Here is a 23,221-nt window from a genome sequence, read left to right as displayed (position 1 = left end):
GCACAACACAACAGTAACCATGTAATGGCTACTACACTACTGTTGGGGCTATCATGTCTTAGTATTATTAATAGTAATGGTCAGACACAAAGCATTGGCAGCCCGAAGTCTTCTAATTTATTGCAGCTCAGATACAAGGATTCCATCAATCAAGTGATTCCCTAATAGTGGGCCTATGCATAGAGCACATACTTTAATTTGGTTGTGTTTAAATTGATTGCAGGGTGTGGTTGTCGCTACGGATAAGGGTGGCGCAGAGGAAGCAAGTTTTGTAACACCTACTGTGGGTAGTTAGTTGTCTTTTCTGAGGTGTTGTAAGTAGCTCTGGCGATGCACTGAGAATTGTTTCATCATTCCATAAAAAAAGATGATTGGAAACACACAGTATCAATTATCTCACTGACTTATTAGCTCGTGGCTCAGTAAAATACTTACAAAAACTAAATACTGTTACTTTCATTTTAAATATGAAAGGATTCAAAGAAAATTCTTTTTCATTGTATAGTTTTGTTAGGCGCTAATGTTGATTGTAGGAGAAGGGGACATATTACCTAACATCTGACTGTACTCAGAGGTAATAGTCTCAGAAAGATTTGGAAACAATAGTCCTATCAGAAACTCTACGCGCAGAACACCGTTAAACGACCCACTGTATTTTTTTACAAAAACAGATAGCTATGTATTTGGCCAATTTATTATCTCTCCATGTTCTCCAATCTGCTCTTGTACAATATGGGCAAAGTTACCGCCTAGTGTCCATTAAGCTTGTCATGTACTGCAGCTGCTGCATCTCCGAGTTATGACCGACGTAATTCTGCTCCTCGTGTCTGATATAGCTTTCCAGGCAACGACCTATCCCCACCTGCAGGTTTCCGCACCGGATGCTTCCCCTTTACGTTAGCTAACTGTTCTTAACCGCTCTCTCTCCCCGCTCTGATGTTCCTGCTCAACTAGTCCTGATGCCCCTACCTAGCCCCCCCTCCCCCCCCCCCCCCCCCACCAAATCACCAGCTGTCTGGCACATCCCCGCTCCCTGCTTAATCGCTGCTCAAGCTAGCCATGTGTACACAGTGGCGTTCCCGGGCTTTTACGTCAATAGGGGCAAAACATTTTCCCCATGTTTCTATATTCCCAGATTTTGTTTTTTCCCATCATTAACATCATTTTCTTTAGTACCTATTCCCTCGGTAAAGTTTGAGTACACAAAAACACATTTTAATGTCTACTTTGCATAATATTCATTGCTCGTGCGGTGAACACAATTGGATTTAAATTAAAAGATTAGAAAAGAAAAACATGTCATTAGATTCAACTACATAAAGATGGTCAAATTTACTTTCTTTACAGTGAAAGTTTCGCTGAAAGCGCCTAACAAAAGTGTTTTACAGTTAACTACGAATGATTGTTTCAAACACAATAGCCCCATTTTGGAGTACGCGTTACCTACTGATACTGAAGCTGTAAGTGCTACAAAACACAGCCCTACAGGGAGCGTTACATGCCTCACACTTCTACATGGTTGCTTAGTTTCTCGCGTAGCCTAGAAGCAAGTCAGACCGTCCGCACACGGAGCGACTGAAGAGGAACCCAACGAGCCAGCTATCTACATCGGCAACTGGTTGCCGACTAGCTGGCAACGCAGTTCCGCACACGGCGCAACTCAGAAATGAGAAACTAGGGTCGCATCCGAACACGCTCGGCGGGTGACCACAGATTCAAGCTCAGAGAAAGATGTGGTTCTCTATTATAATTCAACATGAATAAGAAACCACAGAAAATCATAATTATAAGTTACTTACTATTTTCAATTAACAAAATACACGTATGCGAAACAGTAAACTAAAAAAACAAAGAAAACCCTGAATGTGAAATGTAAAATAACAATCTAAAACATAAAACAAATATAAGAAAATTAAATAAGTAGATGATCAATGATTATTTAAATGCTTTAATTAGGTAAGTCAAAAATTCACCGTCAGCACAATGTGTGTGTGACTTGAAAACAGATTGATTACAAAGGGATATATGTGGCTTGGAAGTTTAATTTATGTTGTACCAAAAGTTTTGGTTTTTCAACATTAATTAATGGTGGTGGGGTACTTCGTAAAATTTCAATTGATAACAGAAGTTGATTACGCAGTTTCCAAAGTAGCTGTTGTATATTAATGACCTTGCAGACTATATTACCAGTAACCTTAGACTTTTGCATATGACGCAGTATCTGTAATGAAGCACTATCTGAAAGAAGCTACATAAATATTCAGTCAGATCTTGATAAAATTGCAAAGTGATGCACAGATTGGCAACTTGCTTCAATATTCAGAAAGCTAAAATTGTGCGCTTCACAAAACGAAAAAACGCAGTATCCTGTGACTATAATATCAATGAATCACATTTGTAATAGGTCATTTAATATTAAGGCCCTTCCTGAAAGATCATACAGTCCGATCATTCCATCAAATTTCTATAGTACAGTACAACTTCTCAAATCCGGAATCATGCCGACGACCAGGTACCGCAGTTATTACAATGTCCTCTGTCAGTGGTGCAGATTTAATGAAATACATTTCCTACTGTCCCTAAATTAATGCAACGATATTTATGGCCCCACACCAAACATAAATTTTTACGTCGCAGTTTCCAGTTTCATCTGCTAGGGGCGCAGTTCTCGCGTCATGAGAACCAACTGTATTTTTCTTGGCTCTTGGTTGCTGCCAATGGGTCATATTGCGAGCGCCACTTCAGAGTCAAACTGTTTGTGCCCCACTTCACAGTTATCTTGACTCAGTAACTTGGTATCATATTTTGCCGTTCAGATGCACCCGATGAATCGAAAGTACTCACGAAACTGCTTGTTTTGAGACATAATTTTACGCGTAGCAAGTTACTAAGAGTGGCATCGGTACCCTTAACGCATACCCAAGGACAAAACAATTCTAATGCTGGGGCCACACGTGCGTCTATCGTAACGAAGAAATGCGTGCCGAAGCTTTGCATATTTTGCTTTGCTAAAAAGCGCGCTGATACGGTGACCACATTAGCGGCTTCGTAATTTTATCCTGAAATTATCCAAGACGGCCGCAATGCAATTTCCAGACTTTTGTGGCGTTTTCTTACTTCTACAAGTGTGCTAAAAACTATTTCATACATATATGAATGTAGTACAATAACCCCTTTTCATTTAGTCAGAACGTGTAATCAGTCCGGAAACAACAGCCGAAATGTGCAATCCTAATCCCTACACGCAGCATACTATTTAGCATGCTAAGCCACTAATTTATCGCCAGGTGATACGCAGCCCGAATATTCGCGACAATAGCCGATAATGGCTGGCTACATTTGCGTGTACTGAAATGAAATGAAATGTCGTGTGACGAGGGCCTCCTGTCGGGTGCAAGTCTTTCGATTTGACGCCACTTCGGCGACTTGCGCGTCGATGGGGATGAAATGATGATGATTAGGACAACACAACACCCAGGCCCTGAGCGGAGAAAATCTCCGACCCAGCCGGGAATCGAACCCGGGCCCTTTGGATTGACAGTCTGTTGCGCTGACCACTCAGCTACCGGGGGCGGACAGCGTGTACTGTATGACTGCGCGAAGCTTCGTGACGATACTTACAGGTTTAAAGCAAATGAACTTCACATCTAGCCACGAAGTCATGGCGGTTTAAAGATTTGAGAAAGAAAATTGCTCGTATGCCGAAATTAAAAGTTTTCATGGTATCTCTTAACGTGAATGTTCGAGATCTTCTGCTTGCAGTGGTGCACATCGATTGTTGGCAAGTTTGTTTACATTCTCGCATTAACAACAACAATGTCAAATAAAGAATAATATATTTATCAGGTCTCTCTGTCAGAAAACCGTGGAAAAGAAACTAGCATCTTCCAGAAATAGTATAAATGACGTCTTTAAATATTCAGATTTTGTTTAATAGGGTGACCGGAGCGAGGAACGAGCGCCGGAATAAGAATACTGTAGCTTACACGAACCAGAAACTAGACAGATCGTCATTTTAAGTGAAAACAACGAGAATGATTTCCCTTACTTCCCTTTTTTTGTTTTGTTTCTCGTCATATATTGCAAGAGTGTTATCACTTACGGGCGAATCATCCCGTTTACATGAGGCTCCCCAAACCGGATTTCGTAAACCGATTTTGCAATACCGCATTTGGGCGGTTATGTAAACACTTCAGTATCTTTTCTGGAAATCCGCTTCAACTGTTCGACCACGATAAGTTGACGATTGTCACGGCGACTGTGGGAAATACGAGCTGCCGAGGGGAGAGGAGCGGTGACAGGAAGGCAGCATCGGCTTCTTGTAGCACTGCTGGCACCACTCACTACCCACGTTTTACGCGTAACTTGAAATCGCAGAAGTATTGTCCGCTTGAGTGACACTTCCATCGGATCAGAAATCACCTAATTTGATGACATATTCATGTTCGAGAGTTTTACCTATAACTTTCGTTATTATTTATGTGTCAAATACAATGAAAATGAATGTTGATGAATGTACGAATTTCGAAATTGTGGGCAGAAAGAAAAAAAACTGATTTTTGGAATTTGTTTACACATTGCATTCATGATCATAATCATCATCATCATTATCGCTTTGAGGGCATGGTATTGATAATAACTTCATCGATGGTTGTGGTATCGATAGCAACGCTGCCACGGTGTAAATACAAGTTCTAAAGTTGGCACTACGACAGAGACTGACGACAGTGCACTCTAGCCGGAGCGGGAGAGATCGTGCTCCGCTCTAGATTCTGCCGGTCTGCTAGAGGTGGGCCAAACGGTTATTCTGGAGTAACCGTTATCACAGTTCCAGTTATTCTTTGATAACCGTTATCGTTAACGGTTATTAATAACTGCCAAGTTATTTTTCGCTAGCGAATACCGATAACTCCGACAGTTAAATAACGACATAGTTGGAATCCATCAGTTTAGTTATCACTTATCAGTATAACTGCGAGTAGTGTGAAATAGCAGGAATGTCGTATGAATCGTGTCATAACCTCAGCTTATTAACTCCGGGTACATTTTAGTTGATGTTAGAACGATTATTAGTGTTTCAGATTATATGTTTGTAGGTTATCGGTCGCTATTAGAAATATTATCTTCGCAGCTGCGACAGAAAGTACGCGGAACTTCGCCAAAGCACTGTTTAACTAAAATGTTAACAACGTGCGTTTTTAAGTATGAAGTAATATGTAAACTGAGTACTGTAGGTTAAATTCGAAGCTTAATTTCTTGTGCTGCTCACATAATAGAATAAAGTGTACAGCCTTGTAATACAACAAAAAATATACGTAATGTGACAGATTCGTTTACTCCTGTGCTGTAAAAGCTAGTCCTATTGGGGAAAGTGTGAGTATGCTAATCCAAGTTTTATGTCAGATTTGCAAACTGCTCGATTTCTCCAGCGACAGCATGTTTATAACATATGAAGACATGCAGATCGAAAAGGTTGACAGTGTTACATTTCTGGGACTACAACTCGATAATAAATTCAGTTGGGAAGGGCATACCACATTTTTTCATTATATTATTTCATAAGGGAACATATTCTGTGGTAACTCATCAAACGTAGCAAAAGTTTTTCGCATGTAAAAGCGTGTAATAAAAATCGTTTGTGGTATCAATTCAAGAACATCATGTAGGAACCTGTTCAAGGAACTTTGTATTCTAACCACTGCTTCCTAGTATATTTATTCCTTAATGAAATTTGTTACAAGTATTTCCAACCAATAGCTTGATACATAATATCAGTACTAGAAATGGGAACAGCAATCTACATAAAGACCTAAAATTACTTACTTTGGTCCAAAAGGGGTCCAATATTCAGGAACATGCATTTTCAATAAGCTGCCAGCAAGTCAGCAACCATTAAAAACTTGGTTTCAGATAAGGCACGGTTTACAGTGTGTTTGAATGACTATTTGATACATAAGTGTCTGATTCCACCCATCATCAATATGCCAGAAATGTCTATTTTAAGTGTGTCTATGACGTCACAACATACACATGGCAACAAACACGAAGATACATATAAATAATACAATAACATTTCCCACCAAAAATACAATCAAACCAATGGGACAACTGCGGGAAGTTGGGGGTTTTAGGGTGAGGACAAGCTAGTAAAAAAAACACACCATGATCCCAAAACACAAAATGAAGAACAAAAAAGAAAAAAAATACAGCATTCTGCTACACCAACAAAAATCTGCAGGAATCGGACACTTCCCTTGAACAATATAGGTCAACTATAGGTGACCATACCAAAACACCAATACCCACAACTAAAAGTACGAAAATTGGAATCAGACATCTCCCTTGACCAACATAGGTCAACCTCAGATGACGATACTAAAACATCAACACACACAATTATGAAAATGGGAATCGGTCATTATCCGGTGACCTATATAGGTCCACCACAGCTACTGATGCCAAAAAACCAACACCTACAACTGCGAAAAATAAAACCACAATCCCAAAAGTCCACAAATCAATCATCCCTACATAAATTAAATCACATTCAATACTTCATAAATACACAAAACATCACAGCTAGAAAAAAAAAAAATTAATTACCACCAGCAAATTCCGGCACTGCAACCTTGATCGACAGCCCCCCCCCCCCCCCCACACACACAAAAACCAACTCATAAACACCGTGCCGTAATGACATTCACACACCACAACACCTTTACGTCGAAGCAGACGGGTGGAATCAGACGCTTCCAGTGACCCCTCCTTCTACTCTGTAGATGAATATCGTAACAGAGACTGATAGACCAGCTTAGGTAAAAATTCTGCTATATTTCAGTTTTGACAGCACTTGGTTGCAACAGTCAAGATCGGGTATTCTGTGTACGATAAATTTATTAAAAGTACGTAACTGTGTTTTATTCTGTCAGTGTACCAATTCTGTAAATATTAGCAGTTACTGTGATATATTCACGTATTTTGACAATCTCCTGACAAATGATGAGGATAATAATTATTATATTCCACTGTATTATGTTATACTTTCTGACATGTTATTTGTCATTCGCGATGGCCAGCGGCTATTTCCGTAGCAGTACGAAAATATTTGTTCGCTCCAGTTACTATCCTCTCTGGAAATATCACCTGGAACTACGACCTTTAACTGGAGTCACCGAGTCAGGAACGTCTAGACACACAGTTATTCCGTTACCAGCTTCCAGGTTATCTGTGGTGGTAGCCCGATAACTACCAGAGAACTAGAACTACGAGCCAATAACGATAACTGCCAGAGGAGAATACCGGCTCTGACAGTTATTTCCATAGTCGCTCGAATTCCTTAGTAACCTTCCTTGTACTACCCGTCCAAGCTAAATTAACACGTAAGGCGGTGGCTTAAGGGAACGACCGTACTTGTTAATGCCTGCACTGCAGCTCCCATCAGCCACGGCTCGGACATTAACTTTATTTAATTGTTTATGCTAAAAGTAACGAAGGCCCACGAAATAGTACACAGTTCTTACCAACAGATGGCGCGCAGTCTCACAGTTATTCCCATGGTCTATAGAACGCCTTCCAAATGCGCAGTACGATCTTCGGTCAACAGATGGCGCGAGGCACTGTTGACACTAAACAGTTATTGAAATAACTGCCAGAATCAGAGGAACGGTTATCGCAGTAACCGTTACTTCTCAGTAACCGGTTATTTCTATCAGTTACGTTATTTTTTGCCACCTCTACGGTCTGCCCATTTGATCAAGAGCAGATGGTCGGGACACATACCTTCAGCTTAGATTGCTATTGAGATTTTGCATCAGTTACGATGGGGCCACAACGTCGGATCTACATGTCATCACGTAAAGTTATCTAATATGTTTGCATATATTTCTGCACTAGTAAAGGTGCTTTAACTGTATTTGCAGTACCGACGTCTATTACCTTTTCCTGCTCCTACCCACGCGCCGCCTTCCAGGTGGGATACAAAAATGGTCATTTCCATTATTCCATCTCGTGTCCTGTACTCTTGCTCCAGCTGCTGCACATTCCTGCAGTAACCTTGTCAGTGGTGTGCAGTAACTGAAAAGAAAGCAACATTAACAAGATTCTGCCTTCTTTCCTTCGACATGTCACCAGCGTCATTGTTCTCCCTAAAATTGTGTTGTATTTTGGCCTATGCCAGTTCTATCCGATTTAGATCTCAGTTGTAGGGCAGTAACGCAACACTTTGTGGCCTCTGCTCTCAGCGATATTATCCACAACGTACACTTTCACGACTGGTTTGTTTTCCTTTATTGTAGATAACAGTTCAGCTTTACTCATTGAGTAGTTGCAGCTTCTTTGCCCGTCTTGCAACCACTCTAACGTCGTAATCCTGAAATCATATTTATTAGGCATTTCATCAAACTTCCTGCTGTGGTATGACACACTATCTGTACAACCACAGAATTGGGTGGATTATTACGAACGACCATATCTACACCCCCCCCCCCCCTCCCAATCTACGTACGCTAGTTTCATCACATTCAAGAAGTTTGCAAGTTAGTGTAAACGGTTTCTTCCCTTAAACTTCCTGACAAATTAAAACCGTGTGCCCGATCGAGTTCCCAGCTTCGAGTCTCGGCCCGGTACACAGTTTTAAGTCGTAAGGAACTTCCAAATCAGCGTAGACACCGCTGCAGGGAGAAAATTTGTTCTACTTGCATCTTGCTGCAAGTATTTGTTGGATTTATCTTTTCATGGAAGTTCTTCCCAAACTTACAGAAGTTGGATGTACCGTACCATTGGTATCGCTAAACACACGTAACTGGCACCGTCAGTCAAGCGACTGCAAAATGAATTTACCAATCAATTTGTTTCAGCAGAAGGCAAAGTAGAACGCCAGTACAGACGTCTTTAAATTTTAACTGATTTTTTAACGTTACTGTAAACATAAGAGCGTTACATTTCTGATATAAGTAGTAAATACTTCTTGCAAAAATCGAAGAGTAATTAAACGTCAGTCAGTTTGTGAGATACCGCGCTGCATTTTTGTTTCCTGTTATCGAATACTTGATTATACAATTGACAAAAGATGTTCGAAATTTGCATACGACATCCTCAAAGTTTTAATCTAAGTGAAGTCCTCTGATGTCAGTTAATTGAATGGAGTTTCCCGGGAACATCAATATGTACTCTAATTTTTTTATTTTTGCGTTTCGTCACGATTTTTAATTATTATTATTAATGTAACAGCAGTGGCGACTGCTCTGGTGTTTTAAGAATAACTGCACTTCTGTAACAAGTACTTGCGGCTAGTCTCTGAAGTATTCTTGCCCCAGTGCCATGAAGAAGAAAACTTGAGTAAGTTTTTGTCCTGTAAACTTCTCAGCAAGTGCTTACAGAAGTTATTTGGTAGTGCACGCAAACCTTTTGTAATACTTCGCATCTAGGGGCAGGTTGACGTTGGCAACGCTCGGAGACAAATGAATATCGTTAAGTAGTGCCGATTTTCTCCTCTTATGGCAGTACTAGCGAAATTGTCAAGTTATCGGGGGCCGGTTTTCCAATTACGCAATCGATTTTCGCTCCTATGTAAACACACCAAGTTTTGAAATGTGCATGGGTTGTCAAGGTACGTCTTGTGTTGAGAATATTGGGTTAATATGGCCTTATTGTGCAGTGAAGGACGACCCGAAATATTAGACTGCACATGAAGCTGTCTACCTGTAATATTTAAGTGACAAGAAATAAAGATTGTGTTGACTGAGTCAGCAACTGGATCAGCTGTTTTCCAGACGCCATATTTAAATGGGCTAGCAAATCCGCTTTAGACGTTAACTTGTAAACACGACAGCGAAAAACTGTTTCCGAAATTCGGTTTTCGTCTTTCGGAAGATGTGTCGCATGTAAACGTAGTAAATGTAAACAAGCTAGCACCAACCAATCGACTCGCGATGCTGCGAGCGGGATATCTCTATACACTCACTGCCTGCAGAAATACTATGAAGTTTATAGTCTCAAATTGAAGGAATCTTGATTTATTGATCCATTTTTCTTCTACAGCTGCACAATGTGCAAGAAATATTTGAATTTTTTTGTTAATATTAACAGTTTTACATATAATATACCTTTGTACATAATAACACACATTAATATATCAATTAATGATGAATACTTAAATAAATGTTGTTATACTATATACAGAGAGATAAAATACAAATGTTCTTCTGAATGATACTACATTGGGTAAACACACAAAAATTTAGTTTTGTAGGTATTCATTTACTGTGTAAAAGCAGTGATCAACCAAGTATGACTTCAGTTTAGATTTGAAGTGACCAATGTGTTTAATGGTATCTTATAAGGCATTGTATAGTTTGATACTAAGATGGATACGGCTGTTTTGAAATAATTTTGTGTTGGCGCTTTGAACATGTACATCCAATTTTTGTCTTGTATCATAGCTGTGTATTGTGTGATTTTGAGTGATGAGTGGTCTTTTTGTGTATAAGTTTTGCTTTAAATACATTATATTTTGAAGTATATATATGCAAAGAAGTGGCAGGATCATCCTTTTTGAAACAATGGTCCACATCATTTGCGATTATCTACCTCTTCCATTATTCTTATAATTTTTTTAAAAATTTTGTATGTTTTGATGGCATCTCCAGAATTTCCCCAGAACATAATCTCATATCGGAGGTGAGAGTGTATAACGGCATAATATACACACTGAAGGGTGTTGAAGCTGGTACAATTTTTTAATGTACGCAGCACAAAACAAGAAGTACTTAATTTTTTGTTCATTTGCTCAATATGTGCTTTCCATTTCAAGTTGTCTTGTAGATGAAGTCCAAGAAATTTGGTACAGGCTGTTTTGGCAATTGTCTCTCTTTCAGATATAGAATAATTTTAAGTCCATAATCTGCGAGCACCCAGAAATTCCGGATTTGCAAGGTTGTTCTGTATTAATAATTTTATCACAACTTATTTTGCTGTAAAACATTATTCACCATAATAAAATAAATACGTATGGAAAAATAGATGTACTTACTATTCATATATAATTTTAAGGACATTTATTTCATCTTTCCAAACACAAAATGTTTGTTGCACATGGTTCAGTTTGCTTTGAATTTATCATCAAGTGGTGTAATCAAATTCTTGAATTCATCTTTTTGTAACCAAGGACGATTATAAACACTTTTACCCATTGTGGGCACTTAAGGGTAGTAGCATTCAACAAACGACTGAACAGAGGGCTTAATCTAATTCTTGAATTCATGTTTTGTTAACCAAAAACGGTTCATAGAGGAATGCTGCCCTGATGTCATATGCATACAGATGAAGATCGAAGGCGCCATGGGCGTTAACGCCTACTCTTTCTTGGCTGTAATTTAAGGAAAATGACAAATACGTTATGAAGTCATCCAATGAAACTATGTGGTAAGCTGTGCTGGATCTTACGGGGAAGAAGACAACTCACATGATGGCAAGAATGTCACTGACCCTAAGGCAGTTGCAAACAGTTTCAATTCTTATTATGAAACTGTTCCTGGAAAATTAGTGAAGGAAAAATTTGGAAATCCGCCTAATACAACATGGAAAGAACTTTCATCTATTGAAATAAATAATACACTCCTGGAAATTGAAATAAGAACACCGTGAATTCATTGTCCCAGGAAGGGGAAACTTTATTGACACATTCCTGGGGTCAGATACATCACATGATCACACTGACAGAACCACAGGCACATAGACACAGGCAACAGAGCATGCACAATGTCGGCACTAGTACAGTGTATATCCACCTTTCGCAGCAATGCAGGCCGCTATTCTCCCATGGAGACGATCGTAGAGATGCTGGATGTAGTCCTGTTGAATGGCTTGCCATGCCATTTCCACCTGGCGCCTCAGTTGGACCAGCGTTCGTGCTGGACGTGCAGACCGCGTGAGACGAAGCTTCATCCAGTCCCAAACATGCTCAATGGGGGACAGATCCGGAGATCTTGCTGGCCAGGGTAGTTGACTTACACCTTCTAGAGCACGTTGGGTGGCACGGGATACATGCGGACGTGCATTGTCCTGTTGGAACAGCAAGTTCCCTTGCCGGTCTAGGAATGGTAGAACGATGGGTTCGATGACGGTTTGGATGTACCGTGCACTATTCAGTGTCCCCTCGACGATCACCAGTGGTGTACGGCCAGTGTAGGAGATCGCTCCCCACACCATGATGCCGGGTGTTGGCCCTGTGTGCCTCGGTCGTATGCAGTCCTGATTGTGGCGCTCACCTGCACGGCGCCAAACACGCATACGACCATCATTGGCACCAAGGCAGAAGCGACTCTCATCGCTGAAGACGACACGTCTCCATTCGTCCCTCCATTCACGCCTGTCGCGGCACCACTGGAGGCGGGCTGCACGATGTTGGGGCGTGAGCGGAAGACGGCCTAACGGTGTGCGGGACCGTAGCCCAGCTTCATGGAGACGGTTGCGAATGGTCCTCGCCGATACCCCAGGAGCAACAGTGTCCCTAATTTGCTGGGAAGTGGCGGTGCGGTCCCCTATGGCACTGCGTAGGATCCTACGGTCTTGGCGTGCATCCGTGCGTCGCTGCGGTCCGGTCCCAGGTCGACGGGCATGTGCACCTTCCGCCGACCACTGGCGACAACATCGATGTACTGTGGAGACCTCACGCCCCACGTGTTGAGCAATTCGGCGGTACGTCCACCCGGCCTCCCGCATGCCCACTATACGCCCTCGCTCAAAGTCCGTCAACTGCACATACGGTTCACGTCCACGCTGTCACGGCATGCTACCAGTGTTAAAGACTGCGATGGAGCTCCGTATGCCACGGCAAACTGGCTGACACTGACGGCGGCGGTGCACAAATGCTGCGCAGCTAGCGCCATTCGACGGCCAACACCGCGGTTCCTGGTGTGTCCGCTGTGCCGTGCGTGTGATCATTGCTTGTACAGCCCTCTCGCAGTGTCCGGAGCAAGTACGGTGGGTCTGACACACCGGTGTCAATGTGTTCTTTTTTCCATTTCCAGGAGTGTATATCCATATTCCTCTGTCCAATAAGCCCAACAGAGCTCCTAAATGCCATTAATTCACTAAAGAGGAAGTATTCCACTGGTATTGATGGTATTACAGATTATATTATAAAAATACTTTTGCCTTTATTGGACATATGCAATTCATCCTTAAATGTGGTGTCTTCCCTCAGCAACTGAGAATGGCAAAAGTAATACCCCTAAATAGAAAAGGTGATCATCACTGTATGGATAACTATAGGCCTGTGTCTCTATTGTCAGTGTTTTCGAAAATTATTGAAAAAGTGTTCCTTTCAAAACTAATTACATTCTTTGACAAGAATAATATTATTTATGGATGTCAACATGGCTTCAGACCACAGTGATCAGTTGAAGCTGCCACTTTCAATCAGATAAACCATGTCTTATATGCAGTGGACAACCACAGAAATATCTCAAGTTTATTCTTGGACCCAACAAAAGCTTTTGATGTGATTGATCATTCTATACTCCTGAGGAAGCTTGAATGGTGTGGTGTAAGAGGTGCGCCAAATCAGTGGATTAAATCATATTTGGAATATCGCTCTCAGGTAACTGAAATTAAGGACATGGAAGGAAATGAACTCCAGGTACACCTTTCAGAACCATGTGAACTAAGTCATGGTGATCCACAGGGCTCCATTTTAGGTCCCTTTCTTTTTTTGGCTACATTAACGATTTCCCATCACCTGTTAGGGATTCTGAACCAGTACTGTTTGCAGAAGACACCAGTCTATTGATTGAAGGGAATAAAGGAGAAAATCTTACTGCATCTGCAAAAGATATTACAAAAGGAGTGTCTGAATGGTTTACCAGAAACAGGCTAATAGTTAATCCCCAAAAAACGGTACTCATTAATTTCCACACTGATCAAAATAAAAATCCGGCACAACCTGTAATATGTATAGATAACCAAAACATTAATGCTCTCAATGAAACTAAATTTCTTGGGATTCATATCCAGGAAAATCTTAAATGGAGCACACATATCACAGCCCTAAATTCAAAACTAGCAAAAATGAGCTATGTAATAAGAATTCTCTCCAACAATACTAGTGCAGAAACAGTTAGGGCTGTACACTTTGCTTGTGTACATTCAACACTGAAGTACGGTATCATTTTCTGAGGAAATGTACACCAGGCCATAACCGTTTTCAGGAAACAAAAGATAATTATAAGAATAATGAAACAAGTGAGCAGCAGAAAACCACACAAACCTTTCTTTAAAGATCTAAAAATCCTACCCCTTCCCTGCATTTATATATGGAAGTAGTCATGCATATCAAAAAAAGCATACTGAGAAAAGAAAACCTTTTTCTTCAAAACAGAAGTGTCCATGATTACAGTACCATGTCAAACAGTGACATACATGTTAATAATTGTAACACTGCATTATGCCAGAAAGGTGTATATCATGCAGGACAATACTGTACAACATATTACCAAGACATATAAAATCTCTTCCTGAACTGCAAAGCTTTAAGAAGTCTGTGACATGACTACCTTCTGAAAAACTGCTACTATTCAATCACACAGTATCTTATGCAAGAAAAAATGTAATTTGTATCTTTAATTGTAGAAATAAGTTATAAATATACAGTATTTCAAAAATTTGTAGTTATTAACTGTATAGATCCAATTTGTCATAAACATTTAAATAATGTATGTTTGACATTTGAAAAACCAATAGGTAAAAAGGTTTTCTGTTCAATATCATGTGTATAATATGTGTACTGAAAAAGAGATTTATATGGACAAATAAATAAATAAATAAATAATAAATATAATCCGCAGTCTGTAGTGTACTATGTGGCAGCTACTGCCGATGAAGAATACGCCCTTATCATCATGGCGTCTTCGATCTTTTACGCAAGTGATGCCAAGGCTGAGTGGTGTACCTACTGAACGCTTGTCATTATTGACCACAAAGATGACTAAAAATACATCTGCCCATTGTGGAATTTTTAAATTTTCACTAAAGGGCACTAGCACTCAAAAAAATCTGCATTAAAGAACTAAACAAGCACTAGCCAGCAGGGTTGACGAAAAGAACTGAATGGAAAGCAAATGCTTGATTCAGTACAACATTTATTCTTCTCATAACACAGAAAATCTGCTGCATATCGATGAAGACATGCGCCATCTTTACTAGTCCAAATCTCGCATCAGTAATGATATATATATAACGCGATGAACAGGCACAAGTAATGCATATGTCACGCATTTCTGCAATTCGCCGCTCTTCTATGGATCATTTCGCACCATAAATCGTCGTGATGTGGAACAGTTTGATTGCGGAAAGAACGCAGCTTCTTCTTTGTGTAATGTCGACGTGTTTCGTCGATTTTTCATGTCGTCTGTCCTCTGTTCCCCATTGTAGTCATTTGCCAAGTTCAGCGATGTATGGCTGTTGGGATCGTTGCATTATGGTACACTGGATAAGATGACTTCAGAAATCAGCGAAGATATTAGTTCAACAGATTCAATCATTTTTTTATATAATTATGGAGCAATATAGGTTGGAATGTATTTCAGATACATTTTAACAAACCAATAAGAGTGGTAAATACCTTACTACCTAAACAAATAAATATCTTTTAACTTAAAATGGGCGTGTTATTATTTATTAATATACATTGGTTGTATATTAATGTATGAGTACCACTTACAATAATCAAGAAAGCTAAATGTGCTGGATATGCCTACCAACAGTTAAATTGCTGACCCCAGACAAAAACTTCTAAATCACCGGACAATGGGTCAAATGGCATTATTTTCCCGGGCACACACAATCTGTATATACGTTTTTACCCTGAACTCCAAAACAATTACCAAAAACTACTTTAAGTAACACCAGATTTTGTCAGTTTATCGGTGGAGGACCCCCACACTCCTTTTGTTAAGCGATATTCCATTCCCCCCAACCCACCCTCACCCACCACCCCCCTCCTCGTCATTAGCCACACCCTCTCGACCGACTTCTAGAATCGCCCCTGCCCACAGCTACTGTACAGTACGAGGTGCACCCATCTGTAGGTTGCTAGCACTGGCCGTTTCACTGCGTCCTTCCGTAAGTTCAGTTTCCCCACACAGTATCTACCTACCTACATTTCGCAGCCAAATTGTATATGGGCAGTAACCTTTTGCTTTCCTTCCTGGCTGTTGTCTCATACACGAATGTTTATTTCCACAAGCATACCGAGAGAAAAAGTAATGAAACCTAAAAAACAATATTATACAATTTTTAGGGCCTTACTCTTTAAACTATGGCCTTTTTAGGGGACCCTACAAAAGAATTTTGAAAACTATGGCCTTTTTAAGGCGCATGGGAACCCTGAATAATTTTAATATCATGCTTTAACCTGCAAGGAAATCCATGCAAAAGGGTGTTTTGTGAAATAACAGATTCACATGCAACTTATATCTATAATCACCACATATTTTGGTTGCAGTATCTTGATTTGTCTAAGCAGGTAGTAAACCATCTTCCTGTTAGTGACAAACAGTACACTCCCACAGACTTAATGTTGAGTCACAGAGAAAGCAACAGATGGGTAGAGCCTCTTCTGAAATTTCCAAGACGCAGAATCCTACGAAAAAATGTAAGAATTGCGTTAACTGCACTCAGATGTCAGACACGTCTTAGAAAATAGCAGTATGACAAGAACTGCTCAAACACACAACATTATCATGTAGGAAATTATGTTTTACTCAGAACTCACCACAAATATTCACAGCTCAAATGAAAAAACTGCAAGTGAACACTACTTTACGAAGGACCACATGTTATCACACACATTCCTAGCCCAGGTTATGATTCGCACACAAATCCTAAAACCAATAAGATTCAACATTTGTACCCACACAAAGACCTGAAGAGGTTTCAGAGTACTTAAACTAGTAAATAAGCATTATGAAAGGTAAGTACCAGCTACGAGAATATTGGTCGTACTGAACTCTGAATAAACTGTTTCCTGCCTTTGTTTTAGAATGAACATTAAGTTAGCAACATCCTTCTACATCAGTGCTGCAAAATCTGCATTAGCTAAAGTCTATATGTATACATACATATAGTATAATTTTAAGAATATGTGCTGTAACACCAATGTACTTTATCTATTATTTCCTATGTTTGTTATAAAGTCAAGCAGTTTCCCCTGTATAGGTATAAGGTTGTTTTCTCTGTGTTCAAAGGTGCACCCCAGTCTTGTACAATGCTGAATACTTTGCATAGTTAACACAGTTTAATATGATGACAGGTATCCCATGAAGAAAAGAAAAGGTGATCATGAGCTGATAAAAAAACTACACAAATGGTAAAATGCCAGAAAACGATGATCTGTCAATAAATAAAAACATTTTTTCACTGTGTGCCATACACCAACTAAATACAATGTGATCACACACATGTATATAATGTACTGGACTACACACAAAGTAAACATAAGTAGTAAGTACACTTACACTAAACGTGGCTAAGCAACGTATGGTAATCTACTGTTGATGTGAAATTTGTAATTAAGAGGCTCTCACTTCCGCTCTTTTTCATGAGCATTTGTTTGTTCTGTAAATGAATCATTTTTAATAGTAATTACTTTGCTATTTTGCACTCAAGTATTTTAGGTAGTGATGTGTTGTAGTGACGTCTCTCCAACTTGAGTTTTATTCATAGGTAATTACATGAAACATTATAATATGTGAAAACTAAACCCAGATTCTAAAGCATATTATAAAAGACTGAAAAATGTGCTAACAGAACTGAGTAAAAACATGTGACTAGTAATGAGGAGGACATTAGTGAGTAAAATGGCTTGGACAAGAAAAAGTAAAAATATAAAAGCCCACACAGTAAATAAGAAATTATGTAAGAAAGTACCTGGAGTTCTGTTACAGTAGAAGACAAACTAGTGTCTGCAGCTGATAAAAAGTGACCAATTACGTGTTGAGATCGAGAATTAGCACATCATATGTAATCCTGATTCCTGGTGGGGTGCTAAGTGAATATTAGGGTAAGTGAACAGTATTGCCATATGTTAAAGTGAACACTTACCTCGGGAAAGAAATAAAGCTACTTCCTTCAAGAGGATGTGCTACCAAAAGGATGTCAGTGGATTTCCACGCATTGGAACTCAAAATGCATCTTAATCGCCAATCCTCACTGAGAATGTTTCACATCACGTAAATACAGTGTGTTGTGTCCCATAGTCACGCCTGAACTAAGCTGTGGCACGTCAGCAGTAAAATGCAATTGTTCCTGGACATCTATGCAGTGCACGTAACTGACTATTTAAAATGTACAAGTTAATAAATTTACAAGAAAACAATACCAATGAATGCTTTAATACTCATGTGAACTCAACAATTTTTAATCTTTGTGGTAAGCAATGAATTATCAAAACAGAGATCAAACTATCACCTTTGTCTGAAGTTTCATTGTTCCTACAATGAACAATCTCCATGGTATTCCAAATGAAATATCGTGGGACTAGGGCCTCCCGTCAGGTAGACTGTTCGTCAGGTGCAAGTATTTCGATTTGACACTACTTCAGAGACGTGCGCGTCTATGAGGATGGAATGATGATGATTAGGACAACATAACACCCAGTCCCTGAGCAGAGAAAATCTGCAACCCAACCGCGAACCCAGGCCCTGAGGATTGAAATTCTGTCACGCTGACCACTAAGCTACCCGGGGCAGATGCATTTCCAGTTGACAAAGTATGACAAAAAGATTTATGTATTTCTCTACGTATTTTTATTCTATATGCACCATAGAAGCGTGTTCCTTCAAAAGACATGCCAATGTACAAATGTTTCATGAATCATGGAGCCTTGGCATGCTACAAATATGCAAGTGGACAGTGGGTGAGAACCACCGAGACAGCACTGTGTGCCCCCTGGAACTTCTGATGCCACAACTTTGCAATCTGCGGTTCGCGTTTCTTCTCCGATGGACTACAGCAGATTGTTTTGTTACTGATTTTCCTAATGGGGTGATAGGAATGGGCCATTAAACCAGTCCAGTAGCGAATCTGCAGCTCTCGTACTTTACCATACTTTCCAAATCTATTACGGTTCCTGTCAGTTGCTGTACAATATCAATGCTGCAAGGGTCCTGTTGGGCAATACCCTTGAACTGTGAACCAGCCTCTGTCCTCTCGACTTTGATCCGCAGTGTTGATGATGCTGAATGTCTCTCTTTCTTTTATTTAGTGGAATGACACACCCAAGGAAGACGAACTCAGTATATTTCCTATAACATACAATCATAACTTCTAATGATTGACTACATAGGCATAAAATTCCGGCTAGATGTTTGAATGAGTGCATTGCACAAGAGACTCAGCTATGTTTAAAATAACAACGGCATTGTTTTTCTGGTGAAATTCTCTATCTGTTTGATATGTCACATGACCACATTCCCATTTGAAATTTTGGAGTTGAATCCAAGACGGCGGCTTTCAAGATGGCCACCATGTTGGTGGCATAGCCTATAAAGTTTCCGCCTTCCCGTTCCTCGTGTGTAGGGACTCTCTTTCCTTGTTTTGGACCACCATATATATATATATATATATATATATATATATATATATATATATATATATATATATCATGCTACGTTTGAAGTACCAAGACAAATTAAGAATAATGCACAGGATTAATACCCTGTCAACATGCCTCAACAAGAGAATTAACTAATGTGAGCACATTTATTATAGGAGAGCAAGATTTGCCTTAGATGTAAGTCAGTTTTAAGTTAATTGAACCATGAACGGCCGCAGCCAAAGACCTGACAAATAAATAATATAGTAGGGATGTGCTAAGTGGCAACTGCTACAAGTAGTTTTAAGTATAGCAAAGCTCTCTCCTCATGAATGAGATAAATTAAACTGATCATTCGGACCAGAATGACTGCTCATAAATGTCGAATGATTATGGTAGCTTACTCTAACGAGGTTAATGTTATGTTATGAATAAGGCGTGTTTGACAACAATTTCTATAAGACCACCTGTGAAACGCAGCAAACAATGGCAGCAACTTAGCATTTAAGAATCAAATAAGTCGATAACGACCCACGTTACAGGAAAGAAATGCGCAACTTAATTATTTTTGTTACCGCTCGGTGAAAACCATATACATCCATAAAAATTTTCTACATCGCGGCGCAGCTGACATACTTAGGGAGATCAGTTGGGAGTAAACTAATTAAGTACTAGAATTATCCAAGTCAAATCTTCGAGATACGACGAGTGTTTTAAGGAACCAATTTTACCAACACACAGAACAGAAGGTAGCCAACAGACTCTGTTCGCTGCTAATGCATGCTTTAAGTAATTTTAGATATGTGTAGAGAAATGCCTAGATAGCTGGATCAGACGATACTGAAACTACTGTATCGATTTAATAATACTAACTATTTGTCATGAAAAAGTAAGGTGGTAATGAATAATTTATGTTAAACTCATCATTTCATATGTCACTGACAGTGTGTCTTCAAAACTTCACTCTATTTAACTCTATTGTGTTTTTCTCCGATCAGCATACCTGCCTTCCTACCTTACCCAGTAGAGAAGCGAATTTTACAGGCTGATTGAGTGCTTGATACGTACAGGCTGTACGTATGGATAGTCGCGACACTTTAGTTATTGACAGGCTACACTGATTTTCCGCGAACCGCGAATTCAATTAAGATTTGTTGTGTGCAATTGCACGATAGGGAACACCAAGCTTCCCAATTTCCATGGTGGAAACTTGAACATGAATTGTTCATCACGTCAATAAAGTCACATTGACTATGTCTTCAAACTAACGATGTAATTAACAGAGAGAAAATAAAAGAGCTGAACTTGAGAAAAGGGTAACTATTGTAAAAAGAAAAGAATAACAAGATTTCGAACTAGGTGTAAACCTAAAGTGGCTTTGGAAGCACAAACGCTAAATAAGAGACACGTTTCTTTTTCGTCAGGCCTTGTAGTCACAGAGACTATTTTTCCTTTGTAAATAATTTTCTGACACTATGTATACCAAATGTTAACTGTACTCTATAGGAATAATGCAGTCAGCACTTAATGGACACGTATATGCTGCTGCGTGTGAATCGACTATAGACAAGCAATTAAAGGACACGTACAAAAATGTAGTGTGTGAACCTTAACATGACGACCAAATTCATGTGGACACGAATTAGCCTAATGATAACGTGTGAATTGAAAACGTGTTAACTCCATGGACACGTGTGGAATTCCACGTGTGAAGTAATGTTACAAGTACTTGTACTGCGAAACCGCGATGTGAAAGCCGAACAGTGCAAGTGAATAAGTGTTGTACGTACCTCAACCGGTACTGTACACCCTTCTACCGCTACGGAAATATTCTTCAATGCGGAAGTTGCTGTGTCTGGCTGCTCCCGTATTCCTGAGTCGATGAAAGCGAGTAAAACTTACAGCACGGCTAGTATTAACCAAGTGCTCTGCTTCTCGCAGAATAGTGCAGCCAGCGTTTTCGAACCGTCGAGTTATTATCACGTGACTATGACAAACTGACCTTACACTGGTACGCTGCGCGCTCAACAATCCACATTCCTTTTCACAACGAGCGCGGGCGTCAAATGTGTTTGAAATACTATCAAAATAAACTATGATAAAACAATGTGTTGAGCACTCATATACATTATGATATTATAAAGACACTAATCAGAAAAATCTTAAGCTCGACTTTGACAATTGCTACCGAATTTATAGACCAAGCCAAGTTATGACGAAACGTGTCAATCAAAAATATAAAACAAGAAAGTTGAATCAATACGAAAGCTAAGCACTCGCAAAAGACTGAGACTTGATGTACAAAAAAAAGTTATCCTTACCTAATCCAATTTCCTTTTACGCTAAGTTATTAGTAAGTAAGCACATTCTAATACAGATTTTCTCTGTATTTTTCATGTATGGGAACATGAATGGAAGCTCGAACATGAGTCAAGCCAAATAAAGACCGCCACCAAACGGCTCAACACGTTGCAGAACCAGTCTTCCATTTCCTGATCCACGACGTATTCCCAACGGACCATCACGCCCAGGCAACCATTTCAACCACCACAGTGAAAGTGATGCCGTAATTTTCCTCTCTTGTGAAAGTGCAATCAATTTCCCCACTCATGTGCAGTGGTACCGTTTTTACTCGAAATTCTGCCACTCCCAGTGCAAGTTATATCTACCCAAGTGCAGTGAAATCTTTTTTTTTTTTTGAGTAGGTCATGAAAGCCATAAATCAGTAAAGTGCTACGTGTTTACTGCAAGAAATCTTCGTCGAAACCACGACAAAAATGTTTCTGTAAATGTCACTGTAGATCAAGAATGTCAATTCTTTGTAATATATTTTTCCAAGGGTGCACAATGCACCAAGACTTCCTGTGAAGTCAAATAACTTATTTCTTTATTATTTTAATATTTGTTATGCTATGTATAATGTACCTATGTATGTGTATCTTTGTCCTAATTTCACTGTCTCTTACTGAGAAATGAACATTTGTTATCTTAGTATAATACATTAGAAAGAGTACCAGTCAATCGTCATGTAACTACTCTGAGAACAAGTCAGAATTAATTTCATGTGTACGAATATATTTGCCTTTCATTCCTTATGTCAACTACTTTGTTTAATGTCATATGTGTGATTTATTGTAAACAATTTCGACGAATAATCAAAACTTGTTTCACGAAAACAATAATATTACGACCAAGAGTGAGTCGCGATGATCCTCGTGGAGTCATCTCTCCTCACGCGGGAAGCAATGTAATATTATTTGATTTCAGGTAGTTTGCAAATGAGATATTTGTCATAAAAGAAAGGAACAGCCATCGGACTGTAGTTCGTAAAGATATTAAGCATCACAGCGCATGTGTAAAGAAACGAAATACTTTATAATGTGCGCCTACACCAAGACGCGTGTTCAGCGTTATGATATTTCAAATAGACACTATGACCCACTGGGCACAGATATGTAAATCGTGGCCACAGCGCTCGATAGCAATAAGCTCCGAAACACTTGAAAGGACAATCCATCTTTTGTTAAGAAATGTTCTAAAGACTTGGTCGCCGACTTGTTAAGATGTGTTGTGTAGAACCGCTGCAAGCTATATTTTATTTAGTGTCAAAACCATGTAATCATCAAGCAA

Source organism: Schistocerca americana, chromosome 2 (genome assembly GCF_021461395.2).
Source record: "Schistocerca americana isolate TAMUIC-IGC-003095 chromosome 2, iqSchAmer2.1, whole genome shotgun sequence".
Classification (NCBI taxonomy): Eukaryota; Metazoa; Arthropoda; class Insecta; order Orthoptera; family Acrididae; genus Schistocerca; species Schistocerca americana.
Note: the sequence above shows the minus strand (reverse complement) of the source record.